This window comes from Arvicanthis niloticus, chromosome 27 (assembly GCF_011762505.2).
Source record: "Arvicanthis niloticus isolate mArvNil1 chromosome 27, mArvNil1.pat.X, whole genome shotgun sequence".
Classification (NCBI taxonomy): domain Eukaryota; kingdom Metazoa; phylum Chordata; class Mammalia; order Rodentia; family Muridae; genus Arvicanthis; species Arvicanthis niloticus.
The window spans coordinates 6437098-6461533 of NC_133435.1; positions in this window are offsets into that span (position 1 = coordinate 6437098).

Below are 24436 nucleotides of genomic sequence, written 5' to 3' on the forward strand. Positions count from 1 at the left end.
AACTCTTTTTTTTTGGTTCTCTGGATTCTTTTTTCTATTTCACTTATTTCTGCCTTGTGTTTTGTTATTTGTCTCCACCTTTTACTTTGGGCTTTGTTTGCTTATGTTTTTCCAATGCCCCAATATTCAGAAAAAAATATTCTCTTATTAATTAGCATCTGATAGAGCAAATTAGAAAAAAATTTGTGTGTAAACTAAAATCAATACACAAGTAAAATCAACACATATTAAATCTATTTATATAGACCAAATGATATATAATCTGAAAAACCAAGAAGGAAATTCTGTTTACAAGAGCATCTTAAGTTCAAAACAATTAATAAATTAACAAAAGCAGTAGAAGACATACAATGAAAACTAAAATGTATTGCTGAAAGAGATCGAAAAGACAAGAATTAAGAGAGGAAACAGCTTGTGTTAACTGATGGGAAGAAAAGATTGAACTGAATTTCCATATTACCTCTAACGATCTAGAAGATCTAGTACAATACTTATCAAAATGCATTGGAAATTTGTAATGTTAAAAGGGAAAGTGTCTTAAAATTTACATAGAATCCTAAAAGATATTGAACAACCAAAGGATATCTGAAAGAAAAAACAAAGAAGCATCACATACAACATCTGAATTCAAAATACATTACAAAGTAATAGTATCTGAAATACAACCAACCTGATCTAGCACAATACACATAGACCAGTGAGCAGATTAGAGAAGCTAAATATTTTTTACTTCTAAGTAACATTGTGCTCAAAGCAATAAAAATGTGTATTTTCAATATGCCTACTCATATTCTCTAAACACTACTCATTTTTAATTTTGTGATTTAGTAAGGCTTTTGTTTTACCTTCACTATTATTACCTAACTTTTAAAATCATAGCCTTTTATAGTTCTATGAAAAATGACCCTATCATTTTGAAGAAGACATTTACCTGTAGCTTGCATTGTGTAGTGTAGATGTTGAAAAAATGGCTATTTTTTTTTATAAAGAATCTAAGAGTTTGAGGCTAGAGGGGTGTGCTATGAGATGGTGCTTTTCAAAGATGACATGACATGAACTCAAACATCTTTGGCTACCTGTACCAAATAAAACACATTAGACATTCGAACATGGATAAAGGAGGGGGTCCCATGGTCCTGCCTCTAGCTGAAGATAAATTGACAGATGATGGCTGCAGAGAAAGAAGAATCACTTTTTCTTGGGAATGCAGGAACTGGTAGTTGTGCATGTCCCAATAGTGACCTGTAACCATGCACACATTGAAAGAAATAATTGGACTCAGTCACCTATATATTTTTAAAAACAAAGACAATTTTCTAGATAGCAAACTGGACTTTCCCTTATTCTAAATGCTTTCTTGTCAATGTTTCTGATTCTCTTTGTTGATGTCTAGGGTTTCTTCATAAATTCTAAGCAGGATTATTTTCTTTTCAGATAATTTGATATTAACAAGGAAACAAAGATAATTGACATTGATTTTGTACTGTAGAATTTACTTATATTTAATTATAATTAAAAAATTATATAAGGGAATTTTTTGATAAACGTTGAAAACACAGCCAGAAAAGCAATAAAGAAATAAACACATTAAACTGAAGTCTCTGCATAGTTAAAAAATGCACAGTCAAGAAAATGAACAAATATTTGTAGACCATGTTTGTGTGTACATGTATATATCATGTAAGTTTAACATTCATAATATAAAAATTTGAACTATATGGTATATCAAAAAACAAATCCAAGCAAATGAACAACCCATGAATGTCTTAATAAGGCTTTTCCACAGAAAGAATGCGCAAGTAACCAAGAGATGTATGGAAACATCATTAAGCCTTAATCAGGGTAAATGAGGATGCAGAGAGATAGTGTGGGACTCCAGCAAGAATGATTAAGATGATGAAGCAATTGCAAGGATAAGGAGCCTGGCATAGTAAAACTGCATGTAAATTTGCAGGGCCCTCATTCAAGGAGGTCTGGAATTTACAAACTAAAAAGAGAACTATGATAAGCTCCAGCCAAAGCACTAGTTAGGGTTTGTTTACCCAGATAAAATAAATTGCCTGGTGATGGAGATCTCTTCACTCCTCTATCTACTGCAGCTCTAATGATAACGACGATATTAGAGATATGTAGTCAGCGTAAGTGTTCACCACTGTGTGAAAAAATCAAACAGGGAAGGTAGCACATAGTCAATGGACTAGTACTCAACCCTAAAAGGTAGGCGGTGTCAAGAAAATGCCTCAGTAGATAAAAATGAAAGGAGTAAAACCTGAGCTTAAATCAGTAAGATATATGGGCATGGCAGCCCTTGTATGTAAACCTCATAGTGGGGATCCTACATAGGTTTTAGTAGCTTTCTGTCCTAGGAAATGGCAAGCTTCAGTTAAACAGAGAGACCCTATTTCAAAAAGGTAGAGTGAAATACTTAAAGATATCCAATATCCCTTTCCTTCCTCTCAGTACTCCTCCCACCTTAGCTCCTCCTACATATCACCCTTCCTGTTAAAAGGAAACTTTTCTCTTAAAATACAATTAGAGCATAATTATGACAATTTGTACCAGTGAGGTACAAGATAGTCCTAATACCCAGTCCATCCTTTTGTTGACCTACCAGCACCTCTGTCATCTCTCCTAACTAAAACATTTAGTTCTGAACCTGGCTTTAGGATGAATGTCAGCTGACGAACATACACTCAGATCTTTTCTCTCAAGGTAAAAAGCTATAAGTTTTCAACTTCGTCAGAAATCCAGAATGACTGAGTTGACTATAATTGTGGGAAGCACAAAGCATAGCTTCTAAAACTTAGCCAATTTATAGAGACCTCTGAACACCTGGACACTCCTCTACTTCAAAACGTTGGAGCATCTGTTCTTCTGCCTTCTGGCCCAGGATCATCTGACAGACCTTAGTGCTGCAGAATTATTAAGGGCTGATTACTCTGTCTAGGCAGATATAATCAGTCGACTATTCTGCTAGTGTGTCCTTTTCTAGACAGTAATTTGTCTGTAGAAGGAAAGTGGCAATTCTTGCCTAGTGGCTGTCTCACCACAACTGGAGTAACTCCAAGGATGCTCAATTTCTTCTTAGAATTTAACATAGGAAGCTGTCTGGAGCAGACAGGTCTCTAATGAAAATGAACATTAATACTGAAATGTTTGTCATGTCAATTCTAAGGATTTCTGATGTTTTGAAAACCAGCTATCCATGTAAGGTAATCTGGACTGTTGCCTGTTAATTCCACTCAGCTATTTCTAAATAAAACATAGAGAACACCCTTATAATAAACTCCAAGTCATGAATTTGCTATAGTCCCTTAACTCACAGGCTGACCATCTCAAATCAGTTAAAAAAGTTGAAGAAGGGCTGGGTCTAAGCTTTGTATTCCTAAGTGTGTTATACTGGTACAATGCCTATGAGAGTAACAATATTCATCTCACTCTTATATCACTAAGAAGCTCATGCCAATGAAAACCTTAAAATTTGTAAACAAAGTAAATTGGTGCCATTTAAGAATTTATATCTTCATCTTGATAATAATTACACAGATTTCCACTAATAAGTTATGGCTATGCAATAAACCCTAGGTAATCCTCTCTATTCCTACAAAACCACTACTTTTCCCTAGAGAGACAGCCCAACATTTACCACCTTAGTCCCCATGCCCAGGGAATAGGGGCGCTGACTCATCATTAGCTTCTTCAAGCTGATTATGGGCATTGAGATATTAGAAGAGGAGTGGGGGGAGAGCAAATTGACAATCCTCTGATGCTGTGTCTTCGCTGCCTCCAGAAGGAATTCACGGACCTCAGAGGTTTGAGCAGGTCTGCCCAGATTGCTTGTTGAGTAGATACACCAAGGCTGATCATTCTGCAATATACAATTCTCAAAACAAATTTTAGTATCAAGATAGATTTTTTTTTTAGAAGAGGGCTGACATTTTATTAAGAATGTTGGTTCTAACCGCTTTTCTATTTTTCCCCTCTTTTATTGGATATAATATTTACATTTCAAATTTTATCCCCTTACCATATTTCCCCCACCACCCAGGAACCCCTTATCCCATCCCCCCCTCCTGCCTCTATGAAGGTGTTTACCCACCTACCCCCAGCCTCCCTCCCCACCCTCAGATCCCCCCCCTCAGTGCTCAGCCTTCAGGGTACTAATTATCTTATCTCCCACCTATGCCCAACAGGGCCATCCTCCCCTACATATACAGCTGGAGTCATGTGTCTCTCCCTATGTGCTCCTAGGCTGGTGGTTTAGAAGAGGAGAAGAAGAAGGAGAGGAGAAGCTAGGTGATGAAAGAGAGATAGAGGGGGGAGACAGGGAAGCAGATGTTCATGAATCTCCACCAGTCAAAGATAATAGATATATCTAGGTTGGGTAGTGGGTTACACCTCTGATTGAACAATACCAAACTTATAAAGCCTATGATTAACATTTTTTTTTAAAAATGTATAAATGCAAAAAGGAAAAGGGGGCATGGGATAGGGGTTTTCTAAGGGGGGAAAAGGGGAAAGGGGATGGCATCTGAAGTGTAAATGAAAGATCTAATAAAAAAAAAGAGTTAAACAAACAAAAAAAAAGATATCCAATATCCTCCTGAGATCCTGATGTATGTGGTAGGCATGCAAACTCAAACAACGGTACTGTGTACTTTATTTCTGAATGTACTCACTTAATACTGACACTATAGAGATGGCAGAATTATAATAGCACATAATGAACCCATAGCAGGTAGAGACCAAACTATTGAACAATGAAGGGACACAGAACCCTTAAAAAGTATGTAAATCTCATATAATTCAATGAACATTTTATCAAGCATTCACAATTAATAAGTCTTCACAAAACTTAAAAAATAACAGAATTTCTTCATTTGTTCACAAAGCTACTCTTGACCTCATATCAAAACTGATATGCAAAAAATCAAACTTCTGAACTAAACTTAAGCACATAAAAGTTATGTCTAATTATTCAACATTGTAGAAACTAAATATGGTTTGAACATAAAAACTGACCGATGTGTTATACCATGTAATAAAAAGAAAATGCCACAGAAACCTCTCAAGATATAAAATCTTTCTAGACTTTCTAACAGCTTTTTTGTGATAAAAATCTTCAACATACTATGAATTTTAGGGAGCTTCTGTGCACGGACCAAAGGCATACTTTTAAATTCCCACAGGTAACATTATATGTGGTGGTAATCACACAGACTCTATGGCAACCTACAACAGAAACAACTTAATGACCACCTGTGCTGCAGGAAGACTCTCAACATCAAAGCTATGAAATTAGGCTAATGTCCACTAACACGTTAAAATGAAGGGAAAATGTGTACATAAAAATGGAGATTTATGCAGCCATGAAGAAGGATGGCATTTGACATTTCCTGGAAAAGGAATGCAACTGGAGAGAGTTAGATGCAAAAAAAGAAATCTTTCATGTTTTCTTTCATTTGTAGGTTCCAGAATTATTCACAATACTATAAATAAATATATAGACAATGGAAGATCAGGGGAACCTGTGATACTAGTGGAAGGAGGAAAAGGGAAGGCTCAAATTAATTGTTAATAGAGCAAAAGTTCCTGACATACTTGAGAAAAGAAATCTGTATGAAAACTAACTTTATGTACAATGAATATCCACCAATAAATGCATTGAAAATTGGTTTAAATTTGCCATCTTAGTTTAGCTTCTGTAGGACATTAATATTTCTTTCATAAGCAACAATATTACATTCAGAACCAGTGTATATCTTTGCTAACAAGGTCTACTATAAACCCTTCAATAAGATAAATTCAAGAAAAACGAAGCTATATTTTCTAGTTAGGAGACAATAGGAATACCATGTGCTTTTCACAGATTGTTGCACAAACATATTCTTAAAGTCTACATATAATAATACTCAAGAGTATTAGCCTAGCTGCAAGGTCAAGAATCTTGCAACCAATCTTTATTTGTTACTCTGAATACAAACTCTTAGATGAGTAAGTCATTGCCATGGACTATGATTTAATAGAGCAGTGGTTCTCAACTGTGGCTCAGGACACTTACACAGGTGCTGAATATCAGATATCCTAAATATCAGATATTTACGCTATGAGTCATAATAATGGGAAATTACAGTCATGAAGTAGTAATAGAATAACTTTTTTTAAAACTGGGGATCAGAATATCATGAGGAACTACACTAAAGAGTTGCTGCATTAGGAGGGTTGAGAACCACTGCAAAAGGCGGGTAATTAGATCTTATGTAAGCCTTAATGCCCAGAGGTTTTTGTCAAAGAATCTAGGTTTGAGTCATTAGTGAAAATTTTCTTACAGGTGAATACTCATACTGCGCTAATAATGATTCCTCTTCTCCTGACAGGGCACCATGCATACCATGAAGTAATCCATAATCAATGTATAAAATATGGCTAATGAGAGTCACTATCTGAGTATAAGCTGGCAGCATGTTTATTGGTCTAGGTCATCTCCCCACAGTTGACTCCCACATGATATATGAGTATATTCTGAACAGCAGAATTCTTTTATAAACATTTGAAATGAGTTGAAGGCAATGATTCTTTACTTGGGCTACCTTCATTTTTCACCATGCACCTGTGAAAACAAGAACAGCACCCAGGAGGAGTAGTAACAAATCCCATTAATCTATACAACATGATTTTTATAATCCACAACCCTCAGTCACAACTGTAGAAAAAGCTACTGTTTGTGTGCAGATGTTGGATCCACAGTGAAGTTCCTATCATTTTGTAAACATAGCATAAATTGAAAATATAGGACAAATATATATTTATCCCAAGTACTATGCTGAACATCGCCATGTTTAGCAAGAGCTACATTAAATTATCTTCAAATGGTCTACAGTTGGGTATCTAACAGGATTTATGCTGTTTTAATAAAGCATTGAATATCTAATGTATATCATTAAATGCCTGTAAACAGATAATATGGCTGCTATCAAGGGGATTTTGTAAGCAAATGGCTCCCTCCATTACTCTACATGTCTTTGTCAAAGCCAAAACTACATAAATCCTTCTCAGTAACTACAATAGAAATATCGGTCTAGCTGAAGAACAAAGACACACTAGTGAGTTTGTGATGAAAGGCATAAACTTACTTCCAGAATTTTAGGAATGTATATTTGTCCCTGTATCCAGTGAAGGGAAACTAGGTTTCCCTCTAATGGCTTGGGAGGTAACCAGTATGTCATTGTAAAGGTGGGTAGCAACATTATGAATATTCATTTACTTTCATTGTAACTGGAAGACCGTTTAATATTTTCCCTAAAAATGCTTACATTTAGTGATGTGCTTACTGTACAACCATGAGAATCACAGATTCCTAGCACCCAGAGAAAAAGCCAGATATGTTGGCATAGACCTACAGTCCCAGAGTTGGGAAGGATTCGTTGGGCTTTTTTGTCACCCAGTTTGGCTTAGTTTATGATATTTTGGAGACAGAACTTGAAAAAATAAGGTAGATACTAAATAGCAATCTAGAAACATTCCTGATATTAATCTCTGCCTTCTATATATGCATGTGTACATGTGGAGAAACACACACACACACACACACACACACACACACATCCTTACATGCACACCAAAATGTGCCTACTGTGTCTCAATCAAGAATATATGAATGCATGAATCACTCAATGTGTAACTATTTCTAAATCTCAAAAATTTTGAATGCTTAATGCAATGTATTTATATGTAAAAACACAAATATACTTAATATAAATTACTTCTTGATTAATTTTTTCATGTTCTTTGTACACAGTATCATGAATTGTTCTGTTATAAAAAATATAAACTCTCTTATGTCTCCCATTTTTATATAGCTTCAAAAGGGCAGTGTAAAATATGCACAAGATTTGTCTTCAGCTCACATGTGTTATTATGCTGTGATGACTGAAAAATGAGTAGATTGGGGAAAGGAGCTTCTAATGATGGACTGGTTAGACTTTGACCTGGATAGCCAAAAAAAGCTTTTAGTCTCGTGAACCGCATCTAATGCTGAAATAGTGTGACCTCAGTGTGAACAGTTTCATCCCACTCACAACCTTCCCTGGGCCCATGAGCAGCACATCAAAGCTATAGCTATAAGACTAGTGATCCAGAAAGGGAGAGAAAGAGAGAGAGAGTGAGAGAGAGAGAGAGAGAGAGAGAGAGAGAGAGAGAGAGAGAGAGAGAGAGAGAGAGAGAGAGGCGAGAGGAGAGAGAGAGAGAGAGAGAGAGAGAGAGAGAGAGAGAGAGAATAGTGATCAAAATGTTGCATCAGTACATACAACTTGGCTTTGTAGTTTTATGAAACACATCAAGGAACTGTGTGTGTTAATGCCTGGGATACATCATTAGGTCTTTTACTTAAGTTGTGATATACATGCATACAACTCCCTTAATACCTACTTAGAATCCTGTCTATTGCGGCAGCAGCCAAAACTGGCCCCAGCCTTCTCAGATGTTCTCTTGGAGCAGAATAAATGGGAAATATTTAGTAGAGTTAAATTTATGAGATCTATAGTACCTTTGTACATGCACTGTATGCTGAAAATAAATACACAATGGAAGCTAAAGGGGCTACATAGCCTGACTAAAACTCTAGTCGGCTGGGGCATTACTATCAGGCCCAGCTCTTTTTGAAGTAGATCTGTACCCACAATTTAGTGTCCAGGAGTAAGTTTTATTTAATCGGCTGTCTATACCTATGAAAGGAACATGGAATAATCAATGTTTACCAGAAAAAAAGTTTGAACTGTGGACCTCTGTTTTAGACATTGGTTAATGACTCTTTAGGGGCTGTGAACTAAGGTGGACTACCAGTTAGTCACATCAGATACAATGCCTAGATTTTCATCCCACAACCTTGCTAAGTCACTGAATGTGAGCTCATGTAGGAATCACTTGCTTTGAGCATAAAAGGGTATTTGTATCTGAGGTCAGATATTGCTGTGGCTGACAACTGGGGACATACACCACAACACTTCTCAAAGCTACTACTTACTCTTTCCTTGAAGTGGTATCTGCATGGTTCATTGCTGTAAGTGTGAACATTAGAGTCTTTCTCTGCTTCAGTGCATTTCCCACATGCTATTAGGCAAAAGCATCTGTTGAACTTATGCATCATTTTCAATGGGAGAATCATGCACCAAGAAGTAAATCCAACCAGTTCTGATACAATTCATCCTAGTTTTCAGCAGGTTTGTTTTCCAGAAGAGAGTAGTTTGTACTTGTTCTAAGTGTTAGAATCTCATGTATGTGGTCATCAACTTGTCATCTAAGTCTTCTTTTAGGGTGATTTTAATTCCTCGAGTCTCATCTTTAACTCCCAAACTGGTGTAAGATTCTGTCTAATGGGCTATGTAGTATGAACAATGAATCCTGTAATTAAGATAGAATCACTTTACTTTCCTTTGGTTTAAATCATATTTATTATGCTTATATAATGCAGGGTTATAATGGTGTTATGTTTGTAAGGCATTAAAATAGCCATATTGGATGAGGATAGACAAGCATAAAAGAGAAGTTCCTCCATGACAATGTACCTACCTATTCTCATAAGATACGATTGTTACCATTCCTTGTCCAGGTCAGCTTCACCTATCAACTTGACAGAGCCCAGAATAGTCTGTATGGGTCTCAGCTGATGTGTTTAATTAACCAAATTGACCAGTGGGCATTTCTGTAAGGAATCATCTCAATTGCTGAGTAGTGTGGAAGGGCGTGGTCCACTGTTGGCAGCACATATCCTACTCAGGTGAGTTGGAATTGTGTGAGAAAGCTAATGGATCACGAAACACAGTGGAGGTGGATGACTGGGCCTCTCTCTAGTTTCTGCTTCAATTTCATCTTGAAGCCCTGCATTGACTTTTCCCAGTGACATACTCTATTCTAGGTATAAGCCACCTCCCCTAAGATTTGATGATGGTATTTATCACAGGAACAAAAAAGAACCAAGAGCAATTCTCCCCCAAAGAAGTAAAATATAAAAGACAAAGAAAGACCAGAAGAACTGAATATTAAAAATAATAGCGCCTTCTGGTCGTTCAGATAATTATAAAAGGATTTTAATGGAAAACTACACAAAACAAAAAAAGTTCACTGTTTCATTATATTAAACAATGTTAATTCCTTAGTGTTCTAATTACACCATGGCTCTGTTTACACGGAGGCAAGCTAGGTGAATAATTTATGCGAAAATCTGCAGTATTTTTGCAATCTTCTTCACATTCAAAATTAATACAGTAGTAAAGGTAGTATGTTTTGGGACTATTCTGTATTCTTTTCACCTGTCGGTGGGTTCTGTATGGAGCAAAATTTAATGTGTAGTGTGTAAACTGGCAATTACTGAGGATCGACATTTGTGGAGACAGAGAAAGGAGACAAAAAAAAGGACAGAGGAGAAATTAAACTGTAGGAGAAGGGCACATCATTAATTTGAAACTTCTTCAACGCTTTCTATCAGTAAATGGACTAATAGTTGAAACTTGTCAAAAGTCAAGACTCCAAGAAGATGAGATAGGAATGGAATTGGTCCCATTTAAATGAATGAAGCTAAGCTATCCTTACACCTATAGACAAGTCACACTTTAGAACAGGACATGAAAGATGGGCTTACATACTCCACAACTCTTAACAGGCAGTAGACCTTTCAATATTTCTTTTTATGCTGTTAAATTTTATTTTGAATCTGTAACTTCATACCTGCATTCCCATGGAATACCAGTCTTTAGAGCTCAGCAAGCACTAAAGTCAGTATATACTTGTAATTTTGTTTTGTTAGTGTACATGATGTAAGGAACATAGAAGAAAAGAATGTGAAAGTCAAAGTGTTTTACCCATTCAGTGAGGCACGGAGGAGCTTGTTCTTGTTTTCCCTGCAACTACACAGGTTGAACATAAATATCCTACATAGAATCATCGCACATTGACCAAACATCAGCTATCATTAAATTTTAATTGAATAAGTAATTCCAACCTATTTTTTCAATACCAGGTTAATCAGAAGGGATGCTCAAGTTGTAATATCTTGTGGCATTGGCAAAAGCACAGAGTTGCAGAAAGAAAAGAGAAAACGAGAAGGAATAAACTTAGTGTCTAATCATTTTCTACTCTTTAATCCATTGTGTTGATTTAATCTATTATATAGATTTGTGTTTGTTATAAATAAGATTGGGAGTGCTGTATTTGAGTACACTTACTTCTTTATGGGAAAGAAGCCTAGAATTCTGGAAGGCTGAAAGCAATTGTGATTGTTTATCTTGATTATTAACTATCTATATTCTTTCCAAAATGGATGTCTAGCAGCATTTACAAAGTATCTGTTCCATTAAAGACCACTTGGAACACATATATACATATGTAAAGCTATTTTATGTTGACCCAATGAAAATCTAGAGTCCCAAGTGTCTTAAGCACCGACATTGCAAGTACCAAATCTGATTTCAGTTTCTTCCCCTAGTGAAGAAGAATATTTGTTCTCAAAATTTTACCTTGAATTATTCGTTTTATGTTTGTCCTTTCTACCAGCCATTTATATTCTTTAATTCATGTTAATATCTTTGCATTTATTAATTATTAGCCAGTTATTATTACTCAGAACTGTGTAACTGTTGTCAGTTTTACTGTATCAAACTTGTGTCCATAAAGAAGACTTTGTGTTAGGACTTTTTCTACCAGAGTATTAGCTAACTTTACTCTCGACCTTTTAGGCAGCCCAAAGTGCCACAGTCCAGTGGAGGAAATATTGTCAATATTAACTTTAAAAAGGTTAAAAATTTAATTTCCATCCTATTTTGTTATAAAATGTAGAACTTTTAAAAGGATATATTTATATTCTTTAATTCATGTTAATATTTTGTTTGCATTTTTTTGCATGGGGAGGGGAGTTAAGAGGGTAATAGAGGCAGAGAGAGACAGAGAAAGAGAAGGGAAGAGAAGAGAAGAGAAGAGAAGAGAAGAGAAGAGAAGAGAAGAGAAGAGAAGAGAAGGAAGAGAAGTAGAGGCAGGCCATGAGCACATGGAGAGTGGGGAGAAGGGAAGGGTGAAGGGGTTGGGGAGACAGGGTGAAGCAAGAGGCAAGAGAGGAGCAAGAGATCAAAAGGGCATTGTCTGAATATTTGTGTATATACACTTACATACCTAGCGTTCACAGGTCAGAAGAGGTCTTTGTATCTTCTGTACCTAAAATTCCTGATGGTTTTCAACCATCATGTGTATAGGGGGAACCAAATCCATGTTTCAGGAAGTAGCCTGTGCTCTTAGCTTCTGAGCCACTTTTCAAGCCTTGGAAAATATTACGTTGAATGGAGAAAAGATTCTCTTCATGCCCCTGACAAAATTAGTTTATGGGGTTCCTCTTCATAGAGGGTGTGAAGTTCAAAAAAGAAAGAGCACGATCAGACTGTGAGAGGCCAGTACTGACAAGCAAATTTACTCTGTTGTGATTTCCTCAAAAAAAAAAAAAACAACAAAACTGTGCATATGTATGTACGTATATATGTTGAAAATATTGATGCTTTACTTTACTAGGCAACCTCTGCTAATAAATTCCTTCATACTAACTTGGTAAAATATGAAACTGTAAACAAAAGAATTAGCATTAATATATTTAGAAACTTGAAAAGTGATACACTATATCTGAAATATATTTCAACATAAAATGTTGCTATGCTTTTATTAAATATGTATTAAAATGTTTCTTAAATTAATGTGTGTATGTGTGTGTGTGCCTGGTTGTCTGTGTGTACACCATGTGCATTCCTGGTACCTGCAGAGATCAGAGCTAAACTGGTCCTCTTGCAAAAGCAGCTAGTGTTCCTAATCATAGAGATATTTTTTTTCAGTCATGGAATTTAGTCTTTTAGTCTCAATAAACTAAGATGTACAAAGTGTAAAAGAAGAAATACATTTAAATGCATCTCAAAGAGATGCCATCAGAATGGAATAGGCAGACATCAGCAAACAATTTCAAAGAATAAAACAAGAACAACCTACAGGCTCTTTCTGAAGAATAGTTTTAAGAAAAATAGTGATGATTTCAAAGAACCTTCTTTTGAGGAAGTATATTTGTACTTGCTTGAAAGATAAGTTTCACAGATCAGATCTTCAGCATCCTTCTAGAAAATAAGACACAGAGTAGGACCGCATACGCCCTGCTGGGCTTGTCATTCAACACTGCCCTGTCTGTTGGTTCAGCTGGAAACTGAATTGCAGCTCTTGGGCCTCTCAGTCTGTGCTGGTATGCTTGGACACCTTTCTCCTGGGTGATGGGTGACCACTGGATTGGTTTTAATCAGTGCAATGACAAGAACCATTTGTTCCCTCGAACAATTGCTCTGTCAGAAGTATGAAAAATGGAATAGAATGACAAGAGAGACATGCTCAGATTTTCCTTTATCTTACTTAAGTTTTTATTTATTGTCTTGTTATTCCCAACAGTTTTGGAGAAAATAAAAAAATGTCTGCAGATTGTATAAATACTATAGTCAGACTAAAACTAAGCTCGTGTTCAACTTTGATTGAAATAACTCTGTAGAAATGATACCTGTAAAAACATGTTCTGAACTGCAAAAGTCTCAGATGAGTAAAGCTGTGTATTCCTGGCTTCTCACATGGAAACAAAGCACAGTGAACAAATTAAAAATTAAACAGAACAACACAAAAACCCCACAAATTTCTCATGGGAACCTGATTCAACAAGCTGACATAAGCTGTGTGGGCAAGTTTGAATTAATGGAACAATATTAGTTGAAAGGAAGAAGTCTTTGATTGCATATGTGTATTCACATACATAGCTCTACTGATGACCATAGTTCCTTATGAAAAGAAATCAAGATATGGACCATGGAAAACAATTTCATAAGTATGAAATAGTGCTCAGAGTAGGGATGGTTTTAGGCAGGTATTTTATAGCTCCTGCACAATTCATGACATGGAAAGTGGTGCATTACTTTAAAAAGAGAAAAACAGTGGTGTGAAAACAGGTTGGAAAAATGACAGAATTTAAGACAAGACAAGAGCTCAAGAGGCTTTAAAACAGTATGTTGTAATGTCTTGGGCTAGGTTGTAGGGCAATGTCTAGTATCATAGATACCCAGCATCCCATCTATGTCCATTCAGTAAACTAACAAAATATAACTGGTGAAGATAATACTTCTTCAACTTGTTGCTAATGGTACTTGTATTGTTAAGTCTGTTTGTGTTGTTAAATCTCAGTACCTAGTCAGATTCATAAGGTGCAAATGAGAAAATATAACACAGACACATTTACCTGGAATATACCTGTTCCATGCCCATTGTTTAGTATTTTCTCCATTTCTATGTGCTGTGCAGTTATACTTGAACCTTGCTCAAGGTAAAAGAAATTGTTCAGATCCACTTGTTGAACTCTGGGTCTGTGGGAAAATATAGTTTGTTTTTCTTCAAAGTGTGCTATTCATTGGGAAAACATATTTTTTGTAAATATTTTAATCTGGGTCATCTAAGAAAATACATGGTCTGCAGATACAGTCTTTAAATATTTCATGATGAGTATTCCTGGAGGAAATGCAAGATTGTTGCAACCTGTGTATAGATATTTAATAATATTAGTTCAACCTAATTAAATACTTCTATTTTCCTTTGATACCAATCTTGTGTAGGAATGGGATGATGACTTGTGAAGTAGACCACAATGCAAATAAGCATCTGCTTGAAATCAGCTATGAAAATATTACTCCATTTAATTCCTGCTTATTAAATATTTGTATTTCTTCTTTTAAAAGGTCATATGAAGATATGATCTTATGTAGCCATTTCCCCTCAATTAAGGGGAGGGTAGAGGCTTCATAAGTTCAAAGATTTACATGACTCACAAGGCCTCTCTCCAAGGTTATACAAACAGTAAAACATTGCTCTAAAAATAGAGTTTTCCAAGCAGCTGCCTTCAGATTAGTCAAGGAACTCCAAGGTCAAATGTTGGTCAAGCTGCCACCAGGCTGGGGTCAGCTTTCGAGTGGCATTTAATTCTCCTATTCTTCTGTACATAACCCCAATAAACTCATTAGTTTCTGAGGCTAGTGTTGAGTGGAATTATTTTGTTCATCTGTTATCAGTGAGTGCCCTTTCTGGGGTGAACATACATTACTCATCTCTTTGTGATGAGTTACATATCAAAATTTTCAATGAGATTATTGTGGTGCTTTCAATAAAAACAGCCTCTTTAGGCTCATATATTTGAATGATTATTGGTCAGGAAGTGGCACTACTTAGAGGGAGGTGTGGTCTTGTTGGAGTAGGTGTGGCCTTGTTGGAGAAGTGTATCACTGGAGATAGGTTTTGAAGTTATAAAAACCCAAGACAGGCTCAGTATCTCTCTCTTCTGGCTGCCTGTGTATCTGGATGTAAAAGTCTAAGCACTGTGTCTGCCTGCATGCCACCATGCTCCCGACATGATGATAATAAACTGAATCTCTGATGCTGTAAGCAAGCCCCTAATTAATTGATTTGTCTTATAAGAGTTGTGATCTTGGTGCATCTTCACAGTGATGGAAAACTGATTACAACAGGTACAGAAATGAGTTATATAATGAGGCAATGCAAAGATGTGTCACAGAGTCGCTTAGTTTGGTCTATAGTACATTTCTTTTTAAACAAAGATGAGATGCATGATCAAATGTTTTAAACGTGTAACTCAATGTCATTCTTAGTTTGAAACCCAACCCCATCAGTAGCTTGCTTCCTCCGAGTTTGCTAAATGCTAAATGTTTCTCAACTGTTTACATTTTTACATCTGACTAAATGTTTGCATCCTCTCATTTGTAGTGCTTTATACTTGTTTAGTCTTATAGATTGAAAAGCTTATAGCAAGTACATTTACATGTACAGAGTGTTAAAACTGCAACCTTTGAGTGAAGTGACACGTTGACCATGATTTCTTAGTACGCTTACATACTGTCCCAGTTTGCTTTCTACCACAATCATAAACAACATAACCAAAATAAACATTGGGAGGATAGGACTTATTTAACTTTAATGCTTACATTTCATCATGAAGGGAATTTAATTAGGAACACAAGGCACAAACCTAGAGACAGAGATTAAGGCAGAGGCCATGAAGGAATGTACCTTTCTGGTTTTGTTCTCCATGAACTAATGCTCAGCTAGGTACTTTTATACAATCCAAGACCTGGGGCCTCCAACATCAATCATTAATTTAGAAAGTACTCCAAAATTTGCCTACCAGAAATATGATGGAGGCCTTTTTCTCAGTTGAGTTTCCCTCTTCAGTGATGACTGTAGCTTATGTAGTGTCAAAAAGCTAACGAGTATACATACTATGGTGGATTGAAAAGGTCTGAGCCCCAAAATACTGTCCAGAAAAGGACACACTTGCAGAATAGTCGACTGATTATATCTGCCAAGACAGAGTAATCAGCCCTTAATAACTCTGCATCACTAGGTCTGTCAGATGACCCTAGACCAGAAGGTTGAACATCAGATGCTCCAACATTCTGTAGTATAGGGACTGTCCAGGTGTTCAGCAGTCTCTATAAATTGGCTATGTTTTAGAAGCTATGCTTTGTGCTTCCCATAATCTCAGTTAACTCAGTTATTCTGGATTTCTGATGGGGTTGAAAACGTATAGTCTCATAGCCAATTTTTGCTATTTACTTTCAGAGAAAAGATTTGAGAGGATGGTTTTCAGCTGACATTCATCCCGATGCCAAGAAAAAAAAAGCCAGGTTCAGAACTAAGTCTTTTATTTAGGAGAGATGACAGAGGTTCTGCTTAGTCAACAAAATGATGGACTGTGTATTAAGTCTGTCTTGCACCTTACTGACATAAATTAGTATAGTTATGCTCTAACTGTATTTTGAGAGAAAAGTTTTATTTTAACAGGAAGGGTGATATGTAGGAGGAGCTAAGGTGGGAGGAGTACAGAGAGAAGGAGTAAGGAGAGGAGGAGGAGAAGGAGAGGAAGAGCTAGGTGATGAGAGAGAAAGAGAGAGGGGGGCCAGACATGGAGGCGGATGTTCACATGTCGCTGCCAGTCAAAGATAGTTGATATATCTAGATTGGCTATTAGGTTACACTTCTGATTGATATTGAGCATTACCAAACTTATAAAGCCTTTGGTTAACATTTTAAAAAATGTACAAAAGCAAAAAGGAGAAGGGGGTATGGGATAGGGGTTTTCTAGGGAGGGGAAATGGGGAAAGGGGATGGCATCTAAAATGTAAATAAAATACCCAATAAAAATTAAAAAAAATAAGGTCTGAGCCCTATATACCCATGTATATGAATGCATGGGCCACAGGAAGTGGCACTATTAGGAGGTAAGGCTGTGTTGGAATAGGTGTGGGCTTATTTCAGAAAGCATGTCACTGTGGAGATGGGCTTTAAGGTCTCATATATTCAAGCTCTGCTCAGTGTGGCACACAGTCTCCTTCTTCTGCCTGTGGATCAATACATAGAGCTCTCAGCTGCTCCAAAGTATAACAGTCTGTAAACTGTCTACCTGGAAGTTGACATGATTCATGCCATACTAATAATAGACTAAACCTCTGAAACTGTAATCCAGCTCCAGTTAAATGTCTTGCTTTATAAAAACTGCAGTGGTCATGGGGTCTCTTCACAACAATGTAAGCTTTAAGAACCATGCCATACCAGTTGTGTGTTTGTGTGTGTGTGTGTGTGTTACCAAAACTATCTCATGTGTGCATGGGAATCAGGGGAGGCTGACAGGTATTCTGCATTGTCAGCCTTATTTCCTTGAGACAGCGTCTTTCATTAAAAACTTGAGATGAATCTGGCTCTCAGCCAGCTCTAGTATTTCTCTAATTTCCACCTGCTATAGTATTATAGTTAACAAGTGTGTGAGACAATTCTTGGCTTTTTACATGATTCTGGTGATCCAAACATGGGTTTCCATGCCTATGGCACAATTACTTTTGACCATATAGCCATCTTGTCATGCCCTAAAAGTTGAAATTTATAGAAGGATATTAAGACTTGAGTGTATGCTTCATTTTGATCTACTTAAGAAGAATATGTGGGCATGAAAAAAAATGAGTTTCTTATCTCACTGAAGATCATATTGAAAAAGGCTTCTTCTGAATAATGACAAGAAGCATATCATCAAAATATTCTGCTCTGTGGATTAGATTAACCTTATATGACCTTAAGTAGCCACACTGCTTCTTTATATCTATGATGATTCCAGCTCTTAATTATTTTGTTATTCTATTGTGGACCCTGATGCTACCTCCAATACCACAGTGGCCATCTATCAGGAAGGACTTACATAGTATCTGGTCAAGAAAAATGGCTTTGTATACTAATCACATAATTTATTTATTTTTATTGAATATTTTCTTTATTTACATTTCAAATATTATCCCCTTTCCTGGTCCCCCAAGCACCCAAAACAACCTATCTCATCCCTCCTCTCTACTTCTATGAGAGTGTACACCCATCAACCCTGAATGCCCCTGATCTTGGAAACCACATAATTTATAACTGCTCCATTAAGCATACAGGGATAAGAAGAGAAGAAACTGGAGTTTTAGGGAAATAATTGGCTTCTAAGGTAAATGTTGATCAAAGTGGTTCCTGAAAAAAAAAAAAAAAAAAAAAAAACCAAAAAAACACAGACAAGCCTATGCTCCTTATTTTAAATACAGCAGGACCCACTGCTTTCTGAAGACTTCCCAAGTGATGCCTCAGTCCTGGAATGTGATGAGCTAACCAACATACTTTTATCTGTTCTGCTCATGGTTTAGGTGCTTCCAAAGCAAACTGTATCAAAGTGTATTCCTTGCAAGGAGATGTTAGTACAGAAAAAAAGAACCTTGGCATTTATTCAGTGGACACATGCTTTGTGTGGCTACATGTAGCTTATGTGTTTATTGTGAGAAATAAAATTTGTAAGTTATTAAGTATTTAGACATAACAGGTCTTTTTCAAGGTTCTCGACAAGTAACTACATATTTAAAATTTATAATAATCCTGTAAAAGAGACACAGAAACTAAGAGACACTTCAGAACATAATATTAGCTGAGAACTTTGGGTCTCAAATTAGAGAGAAAGATGTGCTCTAATTGTCAAATTTAACTCAAAGTCATATTTTAAGAAAACTAGACTATGGTGAGCAATCAAAAAGAAAACTTATCTAAAGTGCATCCATGAGTGAAGTCGCCATTATATGCTAACTTAGAGTTGGTATTGCTCATCATTATAAAGCTTACTTTATTGTGTATATCAATAATTATTGGTATCTTTATTCTAGCATAATTATATAGACCATGGACATGGTTTACTAAGAGATATCTAACAAAAGCATGTTCATATAAGCAGAAGGGAAAAGTTGAATGAACTGAATTACTTGGTACTTTCATTTTTCTTTTCAGGATCATGGCCATTTTTAAATGATGATCAGGATTTATGCAATTATGCGTAAGTGCTTTTAATTTTTTATTGGATGTTTAATTTATATTTCAGATGTTATCCACTTTCCCCATTCCCCCCTACCCAAAAACCCTCGAGCCATGCCCCCTCCTCCTGCTTCTATAAGAATGTGCCATACACATCCACCCACTCCTACCTCCCCACCCTCGAATTCCCCCACACTGGGACATCCAGCCTTCACAGGACCAAGGACCTCCTGTCTATGCCCAACAAGGCCATCCTCTCCTACATATACAGCTGAAGCCATGAGTCCCTCTCTATGTGCTCCCAGGCTGGTGGTTTAGACCCTGGGAGCTCTGGTTGGATGATATTGTTGCCCTCCTTATGGGGCTACAAACCCCTTCTGCTCCTTCAGTCTTCTCTCTAACTCTTCCATTGGGGACCCCATGATCAGTTCAGTGATTAGTTGTGAGCGTCTACCTTTGTATGTCACGCTTGGAAGACCTCTAAGGAGACAGCTATATCAGGCTCCTATCAGCATGCACTTCCTGACATCCACATCAGCATCTACCTTTGGTGACTGCACATGGGATGGATACAAAGGTGTAGCAGTCTCTGGACAGCCCCTCCTTCAGTTACTGTTCCACACTTTGTCTCTATATGCTCCCATGAATATTTTGTTACTTCTTCTAAGAAGGACTGAAGCACCCACACTTTGGTATTCTTTGTTCATGAGCTTCATGTGGTCTGTGAGTTGTATCTTGGGTATTGCTAGCTTTTGAGCTAATATTCACTTATCAGTGAGTGCATACCATGTGTGTTCTTTTCTGATTGGGTTAGCTCACTCAAGATGATATTTTCTACTTCCATCCATTTGTATCCCCTTGATCACTTTTAGTTGTCTACTGCACTATGTAGAACTTCAAATGCTATATTGAATAGATAGTGAGAAAATTCACAGACTTGTCTTGCTGCTGCTTTTAATGGGATTGATTTAAGTTTCTATCCATTTAACTTTAAGTTAGTTGTTGACTTGCTGTATATTGCTTTATGTTTAGGTATGTGCCTTGTATCACTGATCTCTTCAAGACTTTTAACATGAAAAAATGTTGATTTATAATAAAGGCTTTTACAACTTCTAATGTTATGATGCTTTGATTTTTTTCTTTGTTTTTTAATGTGGTGGATTATATTGATGAATTTTATATATTGAACTATCCTTGCATTCCTGGGATGAAGCCTACTTGAGCATATTGAGTGATGTTTTTGATAATTCTTTGAATCTGTTTGCTAGAATTTTATTGAATATGATTGTATATATGTTCATAAGGGAAATCAGTCTGAAATTTTCTTTCTTTGTTGAGTCTTTCTATAGTTTAGGTATCAGATTGACTGTGGAGTCAGAATAAGTTTGACAGTGATTTTTCTATTTCTATTTTGTGGAATAGTTTGAGCAGTATTGGTATTGCCTCTTCTTTAAATGTCTGGTTTGCAGACATTCAAACTAAGAATTACATAGCTAAGAATGTTCTATAAGGCAAGGGACACTGTCAATAGGACAAAAGAGTAGCCTACAGATTGGTAAAGGATCTTCACTAACCCTACATCTGACAGAAGACTAATACCTAAAACATATAAAGAACTCAAGAAATTAGAAACTAACAAGCAAAATAATCCAGTTTTTAAAATGAAGTACAGAGCCAAACAGAATTATCAACAGAGGAACCTCCCATGGCTGGGAAGCCCTCAAAGAATTGTTCAATGTCCTTAGTTGTCAGAGAAATGCATATCAAAATCACCCTGATATTCCGTCTTACACCAGACAGAATGGCTAAGATGAAAACCTCAAGTGACAGCACATGCTGGCAAGAATGTGGAGCGAAAGGAACATACCTCTATTGCTGTTTGGATGGCAAACTTGTACAGACACTTTGGAAATAAATTTGACACTTTATGAGGAAAGGTGGGAATAGTTCTAACTCAAGACCTATCTATAATGCTTCTGGGAATATATCCAAAAGATGCCCGAATATACCACAAGGACACTTGCTCAACTACTTTCATAATAGCTTTATTCATAATAACCAGAAAACGGAAACAACCTAGATGTCCCTCAACTGAAGAATGGATACAGATAATGTGGTACATCTACACAATGAAATATTATTCATTAGTTAATAACAAAGACATCATGTGTTTTGAAGGTAAATAGATTGAACTTGAGACCATCATCTTGTGTGAGGTAACCCAGAAACAGAAAGACATGATGGTATGTATTCACTTATAAGTTGACATTAACCGTAAAGTGTAGAACAACCATGCTATAGTCCACAGACCCAAAGAAACTGGGTAATAAACATGTCCCTAGTGAGGATGAGTGAATCTTACTAAGAAAGAGAAACTACATGGTCATTGGAGGTGGATTGAGAGAGGGAACTGAATAGGACAAAAGAGCAAGTAGGGAATGGAGATCATGATCAAGGATGTGTGGTGGGGGAGGGCTGGAATTGATAATGTAAATTATTCCAGGGGCATCCCTAGAGGCCTGGGACCAGGGAGGATACAAGGAGACTATCGAGGTGACCCTAGTTGAGATTTCTGCTGGAGGGTGATATAGACACCGAAGTGGTCATCTCCTGTAGCTAGGGAGGACTTCCACGGGAAGAAGGGGAACATTAATCCACCCACAAAAACTTCAACCAAAAATTTGTATTTTGTAGTGGATTGGCCTAATGCTGTGTGCTTTCTAAAGTAATATGCTGTCCTCCAAGATTTTGAGTCAGCATTACCCTTTAGGTCCTGGCTCCCTAGTTAATTCTGATTGGTGAACAAAGATGCCAGCAGCCAATACCTAGGGAGGAGAAAGAGAGGTAGGTGGGGCTTAATTTTCTGAGGCTAGAGATCATGAAGAAGGGGAGAGAGAAGAGGAGCTGGCCACAGGATAGAAAGGCAAGGAGTGCACCCTGGGTTCTGGGCCAATAGAACGTGGCCCTGAAGGTTGACTAATTGTAGGTAAGCACAGCCAAGATTAAACATAGAAAGTAATAATGAGGTTATTGATTGGAGGTAGATTCTAAGAGCATGGAGGATAGGCAGCTGCACAGCTATTGTGCTGCTTAAGACAACTAATGACTGCTCCAATCTCAGACCCATCCTTTGTGAGAGAGCCAATCATAAATACTATTAATGATATTCTGCTATGCTTGCAGACAGGAACCTATTATAACTGTTTCCTGGGGGTCATCCAGGAGTAGATGGAGGCAGATGTAGACACACAGGCAAATGTCAGGCAAAGGTTAAGGACTCTTATAGAAGAGTGGGAGATAGAAGTAAGCAGGTCAGACGGATCAAGGATACCCCAAGAAGATCTACAGAGCCCACTAACCTGAGTCTAAGTGGGCTCACAGAGCCTGGACCACCAACCAGGGAGCATGTAAGAGCTGGAACTAGATCCCCTACAAGGGTCTTATTTAAGATCATTTAATACAGAATACAGCAGGCTATTAAAGATTAATTTTAATAAAAAATCAATTTTATAGCAAATGTGCAACTTGGTCTTCATGTGGGTTCCCTAATGAGTAGAGCAGAGGCTGTCTAGGTCTCTGCTCCCTGACACTGGGTCCACTTCCTCCTACCCGGACTGGATTGCCTGGTTGGGCCTCAATGGGAGAGGATCTGCATCTGTGTAGTTCTAGAACTCGATGTCCTAGGGTGAGGTTGTATGCAAGAAGGTCCCCCTTCTCTAAGAAGAAGGGTAGCGGGAGTAGGGGAGGGGTTTGTAATGGTGAATCTGGAAAGAGAAGAGGTTGGGAGATCTTTGAATGGGTTGCAAAGTGAATAAAACATATTTTTACTAGCTAAATGTGCCTTTACTTCTCCACCCCACATTTCTTTTAAGTAAATAATAGTAATACTAGGTGGATAGACACTGTGGGAAAAGAAATACAATAGAATATGTTCAGCAAATATAACATACTTATAAGTCAATTATCAGGACAAATAACTAAAAGCAACAAAAAGAAAAGGAGTTGAATGTTAACTTCTCCACAATGTGTTCTGTGCCTCTTTAAGAGTTCTGGTTTACATAGATGAGTAATTACTAGTGCAGCAGTTTTGTCCACCTCTAGTATTTAAGGGCTGATTTGGAATCCAAAATGAGGTCAACTTAACTCCTATGTCTGTGCTCCTGGTGAAAGAACAAACAGTAAGGAGAAGAGAGGTGACAGGAAAAGAGGGGAGAGAGAACATGGCTTCTAAGGTCATATTTGGAGAGGCTACCTAATGTCAGTCATGATAGTTGGATCCCATATCACGTTGCTCCAGAAGACAGCTGGCAGCATTTGTAATAACAACATTAAACTAATTTATCTACTAGTAGTTATTAAACAAAACAAAATGAGTAGGCCATATTCCACTTAAATTTTATTTTTATATTAATTTATTTGTGTGCATATGCACACATGTGCTTATACACATATGTACATAGAAAAGGCACTTATATAAAGGCTGTAAGACAAGATTTGCTTGTCTGGTGTCTGGGTTCTAGGGACCAAACTCAAGCCATTAGGCTTGGTAGTCATCAACTTGTACTACATAGCCAGCTTACTGTTTGAAATTATAATTTATATCAAAGACAAGCTGATCATTGTAACCTGCTGTTGCAAGGATTCCTTGGGTCATGTGAAATATCATCAGTATGAGAAATTGAGTTGAGAGACTCAACTCTTAAGTAGAAAGATTAAACAGAAATATCAGTTAAATTTTAGGTAGTCTTTTTTCTTATTTAAGATTATCGGATACAGAAGACAACAGGCTATTAAAAAATAAAATGAAAAACTTGTCAGTTTTGCAAGGTGCTATACCAGGCTATTTTTAAATGGTCATTATTATTTAACGGTGTTAAAGGGGCATGAACAAATTAATAAGAGCTTCAAAACATTTACAGGTCAAGCAACCAATCTTCTGCCTACAGACTGTTGGATGCACTCTGTGACATCTACTAGGCAAGGTACACCTGTGGCCCTGTTT